Source organism: Lissotriton vulgaris, chromosome 3_1 (assembly GCF_964263255.1).
Source record: "Lissotriton vulgaris chromosome 3_1, aLisVul1.2, whole genome shotgun sequence".
Taxonomy (NCBI): Eukaryota; Metazoa; Chordata; class Amphibia; order Caudata; family Salamandridae; genus Lissotriton; species Lissotriton vulgaris.
This window is the reverse complement of record NC_141689.1, coordinates 232,364,279-232,378,493: the sequence shown is the minus strand read 5'-3', so window position 1 is coordinate 232,378,493 and position 14,215 is coordinate 232,364,279. Positions and strand designations below refer to the sequence as shown.

Genomic DNA, 14,215 nt, shown 5'->3' with positions numbered 1-14,215 from the left:
CTCTGACTTAAAGGTAGTTTTGATTCACCTGCCCTATTATGTAATAGGGCCTTAAGGGGAGTTCATGCCAACCACAGGTATAACTCAACCCATAGTGTACCCTAGTGTATGTAGGTATTTTTTACTGTATTCTAAGTATCTTTCAGCATGGCACTGGCTCCGGGCCTGGGTAGTCAGTCAGTTACCACCAGTATCAGTCAGCAAAAAGTTGGGGGCACAGGATGACTTTGTAACAAGGCCTCTTTCTGCACCTCTGTTGGTTCTTTCTGCATATCTCTTGCTTCTTTCTGCATTTTTATTAATCTTTCTGGACTTCTGTTACCTCTTTCTGCATTTCTCTTGCTTCTTTCTGCACCTTTCTTCCTCTCTCTGCACATGTCCTACCTTTGTAGGAATAGTTAGAAATTAGCATCTAAAAAACCTTCAAAATTCACTGAAAAAAACACAGATTTCAGGGACATTATAGTTAGTTAGACATTTCACTCGTACAAAACCAGAGAAATTCGGCTGTTATAGTTAGTTCAGCTAACTATAACTCACGCACCCACAATGCACTGCTGATAACATCGCATTTTACATCATTCATGACACTGTCAGTGACATCACTGATGACATAATTCACGTGATAATCTGATGCATCTCCTCATACCCTAATATAACCTTGATACACCCACTCTAAAATACAGACTACCATTTTCGAAACCATAAACACACCAATAGCAGTTACTATATACCCAGTCATTGATTCCTAGGTCTACACACACATCTACTCATTCACCCATACAGTCACTCATACATGCAGTCACTCATCAATACAGCACTATCAAATGCACTCATACACCTATACAGCCACTCTCACAATCACTCACTCTCACATATAGTAATTTATATACTCCAGCAATCACATATACTGACTTTTACATATGTAGTTACTCACACATGTACCACTGAGACATTCATTCACTTTCCAATGCACCCATACACACATTCACCCACCCATACAGTCTATCACATATGCACTCTTGAAGCTATCAACCCAGTGAATCACCCACTCACACATCTATGCACAGTCATACCCCCCACCCAGAGACACTCAGGCACCCATACAGATACTCAGACAATCAATCAACAACCCACATAGACACTCATTTAGCTACCACAAACCCATAAAACAGTTAACACACCAACTGATAGACATTAAACCATGCATTCAGTAAAACATGTTTAATCACTCACTTATACAGACAGTCAGGCACCTACTAATTCATCCATTCAGACACTTATACACCCACTCAATCTTCAATACGCCTTCCTCTATATACATACATATATATATATATATATATATATATATATATATATATATATATATATATATATATATTCACCTGTAGCGTGACCCTGGTTGATGCTGGCGCTCCACTGTGGGGCGGTGCGTTTTTTCCGGCAGGGTCCAGCTGGTATTCATTTTAGCGTTAGTCTGAAAGAAATTCCCATTGGGTAAAATAGCAACAGTACATAAGTACTCACAAGCATACGGACAACAATCAACAAGGAAGCAATGTAGATAAATAGGATTAAACCACTATATGTGAAAACACTCTCAAAACATATCAAATTATAAAAACAATTTATTAAAGATACATTACATTAAATAAAAACTGAAATTTGGGAAACATATAAGGACAGTGTAATAATCAATAAAAACAACATTCAATTAAAAAGGAGTGTACAGGAAAAAAGGATAGAACACATTCATAAGAAAACAAATATGGTTTCCTCCTTATAGTATATTCCTAGATTTACTCCTTAGGCGTCGACGCGTTTCGGCGGTGTAAACATATTAATCCGCCTTCATCAGGACAGTAGGACAATACAGTTTCCCAAATCGATTCTGAAATTTAAATAAAACCAATCTTAGGCTTACCAAGTTCATAACATATGGTAATCAGAAAAACACAATCTTTTAAAAAAACGTAATGTATTTAAATCATTGTACCAACATATTTACAATGCTTCCAAGACACAGTACATTAAGCAACTCATCAAGATACATAACATACACAGTTTAAACAACAGCAGTTCAAGGTTTGTTATTTTTCTACAACAACCTTAACAGTACTGATATTTATGTATTCAGGCCTGACGTAGAGTTCAGGAACATTTAGATTTCTTTTAGGGTATCGATACTGAAATTCCCAAGTTACATAGAGGGAGAGGTGGCACTAGATAAAGAGCATTGGTACATCACCTACCTCAGATGTATGATAGGTCTAACCAATATTGCAAGGGGTTTTCCGCCTCCTATGCGTCAGAACACGGAATTCGTCCAGCGAATTCTTTATCAGTTCAGATACTTATTCAGGTACCTATTCACAAAGAAATGAGTTTCAGAATATTGCAGGGTAGCTACTTACGAGGCTACTTCACAGAATTCACATTGGACTCTGACTTATATAGTTTGTCTGCATCGCCATTTGGGCTGTGTTTTATACGCTTCTAACTTTTGTAATGCTATGCCTGTTTATTTCTTTGCATGCGCAACTACTCGTAAATTCACCTATGTTTAATTCAACATCAAGTGAGAAAGAATGTAATTGTTAGCAGACCATTCTCAAGTCTTTTATATAGCCAGTATTATTATACATGGCGATTTCATACACTTAAACCAGAGACTTAGTTCATGTACTTACTATTTAGTTTTTAGTGATGAAAGGCGTAAGCACGTCTTTGCAGATCGTAATCTTTTCCAGTTAAATGAATGGACACTGCAAGAAATTTATATACATATTTGAGCTACGCATGTTTTACCGGGTTTTTTCAGATATTAGAGATGCGTGTTAATTCAAGTAGTATACTTACGATTGATTAAAAATGCTAGTGCATGAGCACGCAGTAGTGAAGATTACACTTTAGAATTCGGTACTGCTTAAGCGCAATCAAAATACAGCATGGGTTCCGGGATTTATCCAAAGATACCCGCTGTGCAAGGAGAATCCTCTCTCTAATCCCTGTATGATTAAACAAGAAAGAAGGGTCAAATACCGTTATTAAAAACGTACTTCTTTCTGAGAAGCGCTATTGCCATATAGCGTAGCCCCTTTCAGCGGTATGCGTACCTTAGTCTTTTGATCGTCAGACGTCCTGCGTGCTCCTCTCCGTGTCCCCGGCTAGCAATGTTTAGAGAAAACACACGGATTTAAATACCCAGCATTACGCGGGTGTGTGTTGATGACGAGGGCGGGAGAAATAGAACGGGAAAAAAGACTACTCGTCGATAATGATCGCGTCAGTCAATCACCCGTGTTTAGTTAAAAAATGATTTATTTCCGGGATATGAAGTGCACAAAGTGTTCTATATATAATAATACAATAGATGATATTTGTGATTTATAATCACGGAGCGTTTTAGTGTCACGTTAAATAATGACGAAATTAGTAAAACGTGAAAAAAAGACAGTGAAAAAGAGATATCCTCGCGTTGGTCAATAAACACATCCAATTGTAAAGACGTATTTTTTCTTCTTTATGACCACTTGTTTTTTTCATTAGGTTAGCGATTTGATTTTCTAATTTATGTTTTCTTCGATATCTTCCACGATTATCAAGGAAAAAAGGGGTTTTTTAAAAATGGGTTTGAAGTCATTCTTCGTTAGGTTTTTCAACTCAAAGGTTATAAAATAAGGATATACTTAGAATCTAGGAGCCTGATTATTATTATGGGCAAGGGAGTTTTATTTATAGACAGATCGCTTATTCACATTAGGGAGCATACAGCTGACATGTTCATAAATTTATGCTCCAAACTTACTAACAGGAACACCATGGAGCCAAAGGTATCCTAAATTGCTCCGATGATCTTGTCCCATTCTTCTCTTGAGTTTAGCCCTCTCCTAACAGTATCTAAAAAGGAGATGTACCACTGCTCTCTCTCTTTTCTCCTAGTAACCATATTGCCACCTCGTTTGCCAATTTTTATTTTTTCCAATACGAGCCAGCCAAATTCTGAATCTTTATGGCCCTTGTCAATGAAGTGCGCTACAATTGGGGCAGTGGTTTTTTTCGTTCTTACTGCTGACCTATGTTCCTGGAGTCTGGTTCGTACCTCTCTCCCGGTTTCTCCTACATAGGATAAGCCGCAAGGGCACTGCAGTAAATAGATAACATTTCTGCTTCTACAGTTATTGTGAGTCTTACATGTTATTTTTTTTGAATTACAAACAACATCTGATCCCACAATGCATTGGTCACACATGTTACAGCTTCCACATTTTGTTGTACCAATAACCTGTGTACCGTCAATGGTTCTTTGTTTTTCTACAGATTCATCTTTGTAGGTATGGACCAATAAGTCACGAAGGTTACTATTCTTTTTAAATGCGAATAACGGCTTTTCCAGTATTATATCTTCTTCGTGATTCAGAATATGCCAATGCCTATTCACGATGTTTTTAATTTGGTTACTCATACTTGAGAATTTACTCACAAACACAACTTTGTTGAGTGGCTCTTTTTCCTTAGGGGTATTGCGGATCAGGGCATCACGGTCAAAGAACCGTGCCCTTTTCATAGAATTTGACAACAATTTCTTAGGGTAACCCCTATCTTTCAGTTTGAGCTTGAGAATTTCTGCGTGTTTGTAATAGTCGTTCAAGTCAGAACAGTTTCTCCGAAGGCGGAGAAACTGACTGAAGGGAATACTTTCCCTCTGGGACTTAGGATGGAAACTGGAAAACTCCAGTAATGTATTCTTTGCCATTGGCTTGGTGTATAATTCTACTGCCAAGGCTCCATCGTTGTTTTTTATGCATATATCGAGAAATTCGACCCTGGTGGTACTGAAAGATGATGTAAATTTCAGGTTGGGATCTCCTAGATTAATCCACAGGAGAAATTCTTCCAGAAGTTCAATTGGCCCGTCCCAAATAAAAAAGATGTCGTCAATGTAGCGGTACCAGCCCGCTACATTTTCGAAGAAAGGGGCCAATTCGTTGTGGATATGTATGTCTTCAAATTTGCCTACATAAAGGCAGGCCAGACTAGGGGCACAGGTGGCCCCCATGCTGGTACCTTTGAGCTGTTTGTAATAATCATTTTTGAAAAGGAAGATATTGTTGGTGAGAATAAGCCTCACACAGTCTACTATAAAGTCTTTGTTGGCCCCACCAAGATCTTGTTCGGACAGAATTTCGTCGATCACTTCTGTAGTTGCCTCCTGGGGGATATTCGTATAAAGAGACTCAATGTCTAGAGTTACCAGACACTGAGTCTCCTCACAGAAGGGCTTCCCCTCAATCAATGATATAATGTGCGCTGAGTCTCGCACATATGATTTTAATTTGCAGACAATGGGTTTTAAGAAGTGATCGACATATTTGCTAATTGGTTCCAGTAGTGAATCTATACTACTCACTATTGGGCGCATTGGTGGATTGTGTCTGTCCTTATGGAGTTTGGGCAGTCCATAGATGGCAGGAGTTCTAGGTTCAAGATTATTGAGAAAGCAAAACTCTTCCTCACAAATATACCCAGATTCTTTGGCATCTGTGAGGAGAGCAAGGCATTCACTCGCTACTCTTTTTAAACTGGTTTCGGTGGTGCGGACATAGTGTTCATCAACCCTGAGGAGACCCAGCATGCGTCGTTCATAATCCTCGGTATCAAAGACCACCACACCACCACCTTTATCAGCTGGCTTGATGGTCAGACAGCTATCATTTCTCAACTGCTTAATGGCTTCTCTTTCGCTGACAGAGATGTTATGGTTATGGCACCGTTTTTCATTGCTGAAAAGTTTATGGATGCCACTTTCAACTGCCATTTCGAAAGTTTCAATGTTTTTATTCACCATGCTAAGGGTGGGGGTAAATTTAGATTTAGGTTTTAGACCGGAGATGTTTGTCTTTTCTCTATACTCTCTGTCCTCAAAAAATCTTTTTAATCTAATTTTTCTGAAAAATGAACGCAAGTCTTTTTCAAATTGGAATTTGTCCAAATTCGTGGATGGGACAAAACTGAAACCTTTACTTAAAATTCCTATTTGTACATCACTCAAAGTTTTTTTCGATAAGTTAACTACTGGTAATTTGGTTGTTTCCAGTATTTCTTGTTCCGGGTGCTTAAGTATTCTTGCTGCGGAGGTGCTGGGTTGTAATTCTGTTGGGGAGGACCCTGGTTGTAGTTCTGTTGAGGGGGGCCTTGGTTGTAACTGTGTTGCCCTTGATTCTGATATTGTTGTCTCCCTCGGTTGAACTGCCCTTGGCCTCGATTCCCATTGTAACCCTGTCCCCTCCTCGGGCGTGGTTCTAAAAAAACCCCTTGGTCATATCCATTCCTACCTGCTTCATTAAGTTCTTCCTCTTCAGATCCAGAGCATGAAGAGTTGGAGAATGTTACTTGCTTATTACCACCTCTTGAGTAGATTTGTCTATTGGGGGGTCGTTCCCAACTTCCATTGTTTTTAGTTTGGAAGTAGTTCTCTTTTAGAAAGGGATAGGTTTTGTCTTCAGAATACATCTCAATATCTTTTTTTAGTTTGTTTGTTTTTTTATTTATCAGGTAGGTACTGTAGCCCTCAACATCCCTACTGATGTCAGCCAGCTTTTTCTTGGCCTCTTCAAGGGCCGGGCAGTTTTTAAGTTCATCTTCTAATTTCTCAATCTCTTCTTTTTCTAGGATGAGTAGGCCCTGCGCTGTTTCGATGATTAAGAGCATCCAGTCTCTACTGCACCTATTTGAAATAAGAGCCCAGGTCTCAAGGAACTTTCTGTTCTCTGTGAATACACCCGGTTCGTTGCGAACCTGTAGTCCAATGGGGATGATACCAGATGTTAGGTATTCTACTAAGAAGTCTGCATGGGCTTCCGTTCGGATTAGTTTTTTCTTAAGATTCACAAGCTTACCCCAGTTTTCTCCTTTACCTGAGGCTACTGTGATCCTATTCCCGCTTTTAGTGCTTATAATGCGGTGGAGTTGGTCTTCGCTAAAGCCGAACGTTTTAATTTTATCCATCAGGGCTAAACGTCCCTTAAGATATAAATATTGTGCTCAAAGGCAGGAAGCAACTCTCCAGTCCAAATGGACTGTTCACAGAATCTCTAATAAAAGAGAGAGGGACCCCAAGACCAAAGGGATAGGGTTCCACAATTGACGTTAGTCTGAAAGAAATTCCCTTTGGGTAAAATAGCAACAGTACATAAGTACTCACAAGCATACGGACAACAATCAACAAGGAAGCAATGTAGATAAATAGGATTAAACCACTATATGTGAAAACACTCTCAAAACATATCAAATTATAAAAACAATTTATTAAAGATACATTACATTAAATAAAAACTGAAATTTGGGAAACATATAAGGACAGTGTAATAATCAATAAAAACAACATTCAATTAAAAAGGAGTGTACAGGAAAAAAGGATAGAACACATTCATAAGAAAACAAATATGTTTCCCAAATTTCAGTTTTTATTTAATGTAATGTATCTTTAATAAATTGTTTTTATAAAACTGGGGTAAGCTTGTGAATCTTAAGAAAAAACTAATCGGAACGGAAGCCCATGCAGACTTCTTAGTAGAATACCTAACATCTGGTATCATCCCCATTGGACTACAGGTTCGCAACGAACCGGGTGTATTCACAGAGAACAGAAAGTTCCTTGAGACCTGGGCTCTTATTTCAAATAGGTGCAGTAGAGACTGGATGCTCTTAATCATCGAAACAGCGCAGGGCCTACTCATCCTAGAAAAAGAAGAGATTGAGAAATTAGAAGATGAACTTAAAAACTGCCCGGCCCTTGAAGAGGCCAAGAAAAAGCTGGCTGACATCAATAGGGATGTTGAGGGCTACAGTACCTACCTGATAAATAAAAAAACAAACAAACTAAAAAAAGATATTGAGATGTATTCTGAAGACAAAACCTATCCCTTTCTAAAAGAGAACTACTTCCAAACTAAAAACAATGGAAGTTGGGAACGACCCCCCAATAGACAAATCTACTCAAGAGGTGGTAATAAGCAAGTAACATTCTCCAACTCTTCATGCTCTGGATCTGAAGAGGAAGAACCTAATGAGGCAGGTAGGAATGGATATGACCAAGGGTTTTTTTTAGAACCACGCCCGAGGAGGGGACAGGGTTACAATGGGAATCGAGGCCAAGGGCAGTTCAACCGAGGGAGACAACAATATCAGAATCAAGGGCAACACAGTTACAACCAAGGCCCCCCTCAACAGAACTACAACCAGGGTCCTCCCCAACAGAATTACAACCCAGCACCTCCGCAGCAAGAATACTTAAGCACCCGGAACAAGAAATACTGGAAACAACCAAATTACCAGTAGTTAACTTATCGAAAAAAACTTTGAGTGATGTACAAATAGGAATTTTAAGTAAAGGTTTCAGTTTTGTCCCATCCACGAATTTGGACAAATTCCAATTTGAAAAAGACTTGCGTTCATTTTTCAGAAAAATTAGATTAAAAAGATTTTTTGAGGACAGAGAGTATAGAGAAAAGACAAACATCTCCGGTCTAAAACCTAAATCTAAATTTACCCCCACCCTTAGCATGGTGAATAAAAACATTGAAACTTTCGAAATGGCAGTTGAAAGTGGCATCCATAAACTTTTCAGCAATGAAAAACGGTGCCATAACCATAACATCTCTGTCAGCGAAAGAGAAGCCATTAAGCAGTTGAGAAATGATAGCTGTCTGACCATCAAGCCAGCTGATAAAGGTGGTGGTGTGGTGGTCTTTGATACCGAGGATTATGAACGACGCATGCTGGGTCTCCTCAGGGTTGATGAACACTATGTCCGCACCACCGAAACCAGTTTAAAAAGAGTAGCGAGTGAATGCCTTGCTCTCCTCACAGATGCCAAAGAATCTGGGTATATTTGTGAGGAAGAGTTTTGCTTTCTCAATAATCTTGAACCTAGAACTCCTGCCATCTATGGACTGCCCAAACTCCATAAGGACAGACACAATCCACCAATGCGCCCAATAGTGAGTAGTATAGATTCACTACTGGAACCAATTAGCAAATATGTCGATCACTTCTTAAAACCCATTGTCTGCAAATTAAAATCATATGTGCGAGACTCAGCGCACATTATATCATTGATTGAGGGGAAGCCCTTCTGTGAGGAGACTCAGTGTCTGGTAACTCTAGACATTGAGTCTCTTTATACGAATATCCCCCAGGAGGCAACTACAGAAGTGATCGACGAAATTCTGTCCGAACAAGATCTTGGTGGGGCCAACAAAGACTTTATAGTAGACTGTGTGAGGCTTATTCTCACCAACAATATCTTCCTTTTCAAAAATGATTATTACAAACAGCTCAAAGGTACCAGCATGGGGGCCACCTGTGCCCCTAGTCTGGCCTGCCTTTATGTAGGCAAATTTGAAGACATACATATCCACAACGAATTGGCCCCTTTCTTCGAAAATGTAGCGGGCTGGTACCGCTACATTGACGACATCTTTTTTATTTGGGACGGGCCAATTGAACTTCTGGAAGAATTTCTCCTGTGGATTAATCTAGGAGATCCCAACCTGAAATTTACATCATCTTTCAGTACCACCAGGGTCGAATTTCTCGATATATGCATAAAAAACAACGATGGAGCCTTGGCAGTAGAATTATACACCAAGCCAATGGCAAAGAATACATTACTGGAGTTTTCCAGTTTCCATCCTAAGTCCCAGAGGGAAAGTATTCCCTTCAGTCAGTTTCTCCGCCTTCGGAGAAACTGTTCTGACTTGAACGACTATTACAAACACGCAGAAATTCTCAAGCTCAAACTGAAAGATAGGGGTTACCCTAAGAAATTGTTGTCAAATTCTATGAAAAGGGCACGGTTCTTTGACCGTGATGCCCTGATCCGCAATACCCCTAAGGAAAAAGAGCCACTCAACAAAGTTGTGTTTGTGAGTAAATTCTCAAGTATGAGTAACCAAATTAAAAACATCGTGAATAGGCATTGGCATATTCTGAATCACGAAGAAGATATAATACTGGAAAAGCCGTTATTCGCATTTAAAAAGAATAGTAACCTTCGTGACTTATTGGTCCATACCTACAAAGATGAATCTGTAGAAAAACAAAGAACCATTGACGGTACACAGGTTATTGGTACAACAAAATGTGGAAGCTGTAACATGTGTGACCAATGCATTGTGGGATCAGATGTTGTTTGTAATTCAAAAAAAATAACATGTAAGACTCACAATAACTGTAGAAGCAGAAATGTTATCTATTTACTGCAGTGCCCTTGCGGCTTATCCTATGTAGGAGAAACCGGGAGAGAGGTACGAACCAGACTCCAGGAACATAGGTCAGCAGTAAGAACGAAAAAAACCACTGCCCCAATTGTAGCGCACTTCATTGACAAGGGCCATAAAGATTCAGAATTTGGCTGGCTCGTATTGGAAAAAATAAAAATTGGCAAACGAGGTGGCAATATGGTTACTAGGAGAAAAGAGAGAGAGCAGTGGTACATCTCCTTTTTAGATACTGTTAGGAGAGGGCTAAACTCAAGAGAAGAATGGGACAAGATCATCGGAGCAATTTAGGATACCTTTGGCTCCATGGTGTTCCTGTTAGTAAGTTTGGAGCATAAATTTATGAACATGTCAGCTGTATGCTCCCTAATGTGAATAAGCAATCTGTCTATAAATAAAACTCCCTTGCCCATAATAATAATCAGGCTCCTAGATTCTAAGTATATCCTTATTTTATAACCTTTGAGTTGAAAAACCTAACGAAGAATTTACTTCAAACCCATTTTTAAAAAACCCCTTTTTTCCTTGATAATCGTGGAAGATATCGAAGAAAACATAAATTAGAAAATCAAATCGCTAACCTAATGAAAAAAACAAGTGGTCATAAAGAAGAAAAAATACGTCTTTACAATTGGATGTGTTTATTGACCAACGCGAGGATATCTCTTTTTCACGGTCTTTTTTTCACGTTTTACTAATTTCGTCATTATTTAACGTGACACTAAAACGCTCCGTGATTATAAATCACAAATATCATCTATTGTATTATTATATATAGAACACTTTGTGCACTTCATATCCCGGAAATAAATCATTTTTTAACTAAACACGGGTGATTGACTGACGCGATCATTATCGACGAGTAGTCTTTTTTCCCGTTCTATTTCTCCCGCCCTCGTCATCAACACACACCCGCGTAATGCTGGGTATTTAAATCCGTGTGTTTTCTCTAAACATTGCTAGCCGGGGACACGGAGAGGAGCACGCAGGACGTCTGACGATCAAAAGACTAAGGTACGCATACCGCTGAAAGGGGCTACGCTATATGGCAATAGCGCTTCTCAGAAAGAAGTACGTTTTTAATAACGGTATTTGACCCTTCTTTCTTGTTTAATCATACAGGGATTAGAGAGAGGATTCTCCTTGCACAGCGGGTATCTTTGGATAAATCCCGGAACCCATGCTGTATTTTGATTGCGCTTAAGCAGTACCGAATTCTAAAGTGTAATCTTCACTACTGCGTGCTCATGCACTAGCATTTTTAATCAATCGTAAGTATACTACTTGAATTAACACGCATCTCTAATATCTGAAAAAACCCGGTAAAACATGCGTAGCTCAAATATGTATATAAATTTCTTGCAGTGTCCAGTCATTTAACTGGAAAAGATTACGATCTGCAAAGACGTGCTTACGCCTTTCATCACTAAAAACTAAATAGTAAGTACATGAACTAAGTCTCTGGTTTAAGTGTATGAAATCGCCATGTATAATAATACTGGCTATATAAAAGACTTGAGAATGGTCTGCTAACAATTACATTCTTTCTCACTTGATGTTGAATTAAACATAGGTGAATTTACGAGTAGTTGCGCATGCAAAGAAATAAACAGGCATAGCATTACAAAAGTTAGAAGCGTATAAAACACAGCCCAAATGGCGATGCAGACAAACTATATAAGTCAGAGTCCAATGTGAATTCTGTGAAGTAGCCTCGTAAGTAGCTACCCTGCAATATTCTGAAACTCATTTCTTTGTGAATAGGTACCTGAATAAGTATCTGAACTGATAAAGAATTCGCTGGACGAATTCCGTGTTCTGACGCATAGGAGGCGGAAAACCCCTTGCAATATTGGTTAGACCTATCATACATCTGAGGTAGGTGATGTACCAATGCTCTTTATCTAGTGCCACCTCTCCCTCTATGTAACTTGGGAATTTCAGTATCGATACCCTAAAAGAAATCTAAATGTTCCTGAACTCTACGTCAGGCCTGAATACATAAATATCAGTACTGTTAAGGTTGTTGTAGAAAAATAACAAACCTTGAACTGCTGTTGTTTAAACTGTGTATGTTATGTATCTTGATGAGTTGCTTAATGTACTGTGTCTTGGAAGCATTGTAAATATGTTGGTACAATGATTTAAATACATTACGTTTTTTTAAAAGATTGTGTTTTTCTGATTACCATATGTTATGAACTTGGTAAGCCTAAGATTGGTTTTATTTAAATTTCAGAATCGATTTGGGAAACTGTATTGTCCTACTGTCCTGATGAAGGCGGATTAATATGTTTACACCGCCGAAACGCGTCGACGCCTAAGGAGTAAATCTAGGAATATACTATAAGGAGGAAACCATATTTGTTTTCTTATGAATGTGTTCTATCCTTTTTTCCTGTACACTCCTTTTTAATTGAATGTTGTTTTTATTGATTATTACACTGTCCTTATATGTTTCCCAAATTTCAGTTTTTATTTAATGTAATGTATCTTTAATAAATTGTTTTTATAATTTGATATGTTTTGAGAGTGTTTTCACATATAGTGGTTTAATCCTATTTATCTACATTGCTTCCTTGTTGATTGTTGTCCGTATGCTTGTGAGTACTTATGTACTGTTGCTATTTTACCCAATGGGAATTTCTTTCAGACTAACGTCAATTGTGGAACCCTATCCCTTTGGTCTTGGGGTCCCTCTCTCTTTTATTAGAGGTATTCATTTTAGCACAGTTCAATCCAACGATTGCATTAAAAACGCACTCCCTCGGGTTTCTTGGAAATTTAAAGAGGCTTTATTGCAAGCTTGTCCTACCCAACGCTGTTCGCCTTCACATAAGGCTTGTTCATGGGATATGCAGCACAAAAGACAGATGTCTTTTATGTCTCTAGGCACACAATTACTTCCTGTTTGTTGGTGAAGTGCTTTGTGGTTAATGTGCTTTTTTAGTGTTTGCAAAACATGTAAGTTTCAAAATTTAAGTGCTGTGAATTTTGTGCGTAGTGTGATAGTTTAAAATTTACAATTTATAGTGAGGCAATATTTGTTTCATAGACTCTAGAGTCTACTTTAAGTCATATTTAATATTTCACCACTCTTTAGTGAGTCGATATATTTACTTTCACAACTAAGAATTCTAATATTCTTTATCTCAGAGGGCTCGAGATGATATTAAAGTCAATGGTTTTAGTCTCTCATTTGAGTTAGGATGTTCATCCATTATTGTTCCTTTGTTTTTTGCTCTCTAGTGAGCATATCATTCTTCCAGGATGTCGAGGTTTTTAAGTTCTTAAATTTGCTTTAAAGATGTACATAGAGTTCTTCATTTTGGTTTAACCCTCTGGTGTCCAGGGGTATGAATCTCAAGATATGTTTTGATTCTTTCTTTCATAGGATTTTCGTTCGATCACCTCCTCTTTCTGTCATAGGAATTTGTTCCAGGGCCCAATATTTCCATGTCTCCCAATTGCCATTGAGATCCTTTTCCATATGTCTTGCAATCGCATTCATGCGATCTTTATGGATTGTCGCGCTGACATGTTCTAAAATTCTTTTCTTCACCTCGAAGATTGTACTCCCTATATATCGTTTTTGACATGGACATTCCACCATATATATCACAAATGTGCTTGTGAAAGTGAGATGTTGGTTTATTTTCCATTTATTTCCATTTCTGATTTCGATTTCTTTTGTGGGGCTGGCAATTTTACATACTTTGCAGTATTTACAAGGCCAAAAGCCCTCCCTTTGTAGCCATATCTTATTTGGGGTATCTTGGAAGTGACTGTGTACTATTCTGTCTCCGATGTTCCTTGCCCGTCGATAGGTTATGTTCGGGTGGTCTCCTATAATTTGCGATAGGGAGGGGTCCAGTTTTAAAATTCCCCAATGTTTTTTCATAATTCTTGTTAGTTTGTTGTTTTCAGCA

The 14,215-nt window shown here is 38.5% G+C and overlaps 1 long non-coding RNA gene across 1 annotated transcript in view; it reads right to left on the bottom strand.

The window, feature by feature from the left end:
• Positions 1-1,685: 1,685 nt before the first annotated feature.
• The window catches only part of LOC147726239 (uncharacterized), a 104,440-nt gene continuing 91,910 nt past the window's right edge, over positions 1,686-14,215 (bottom strand). Inside the window, exon 5 of the long non-coding RNA XR_015309425.1 lies at positions 1,686-1,894. This is a non-coding gene — a long non-coding RNA (uncharacterized LOC147726239). The remainder of the gene's footprint in view (positions 1,895-14,215) is intronic.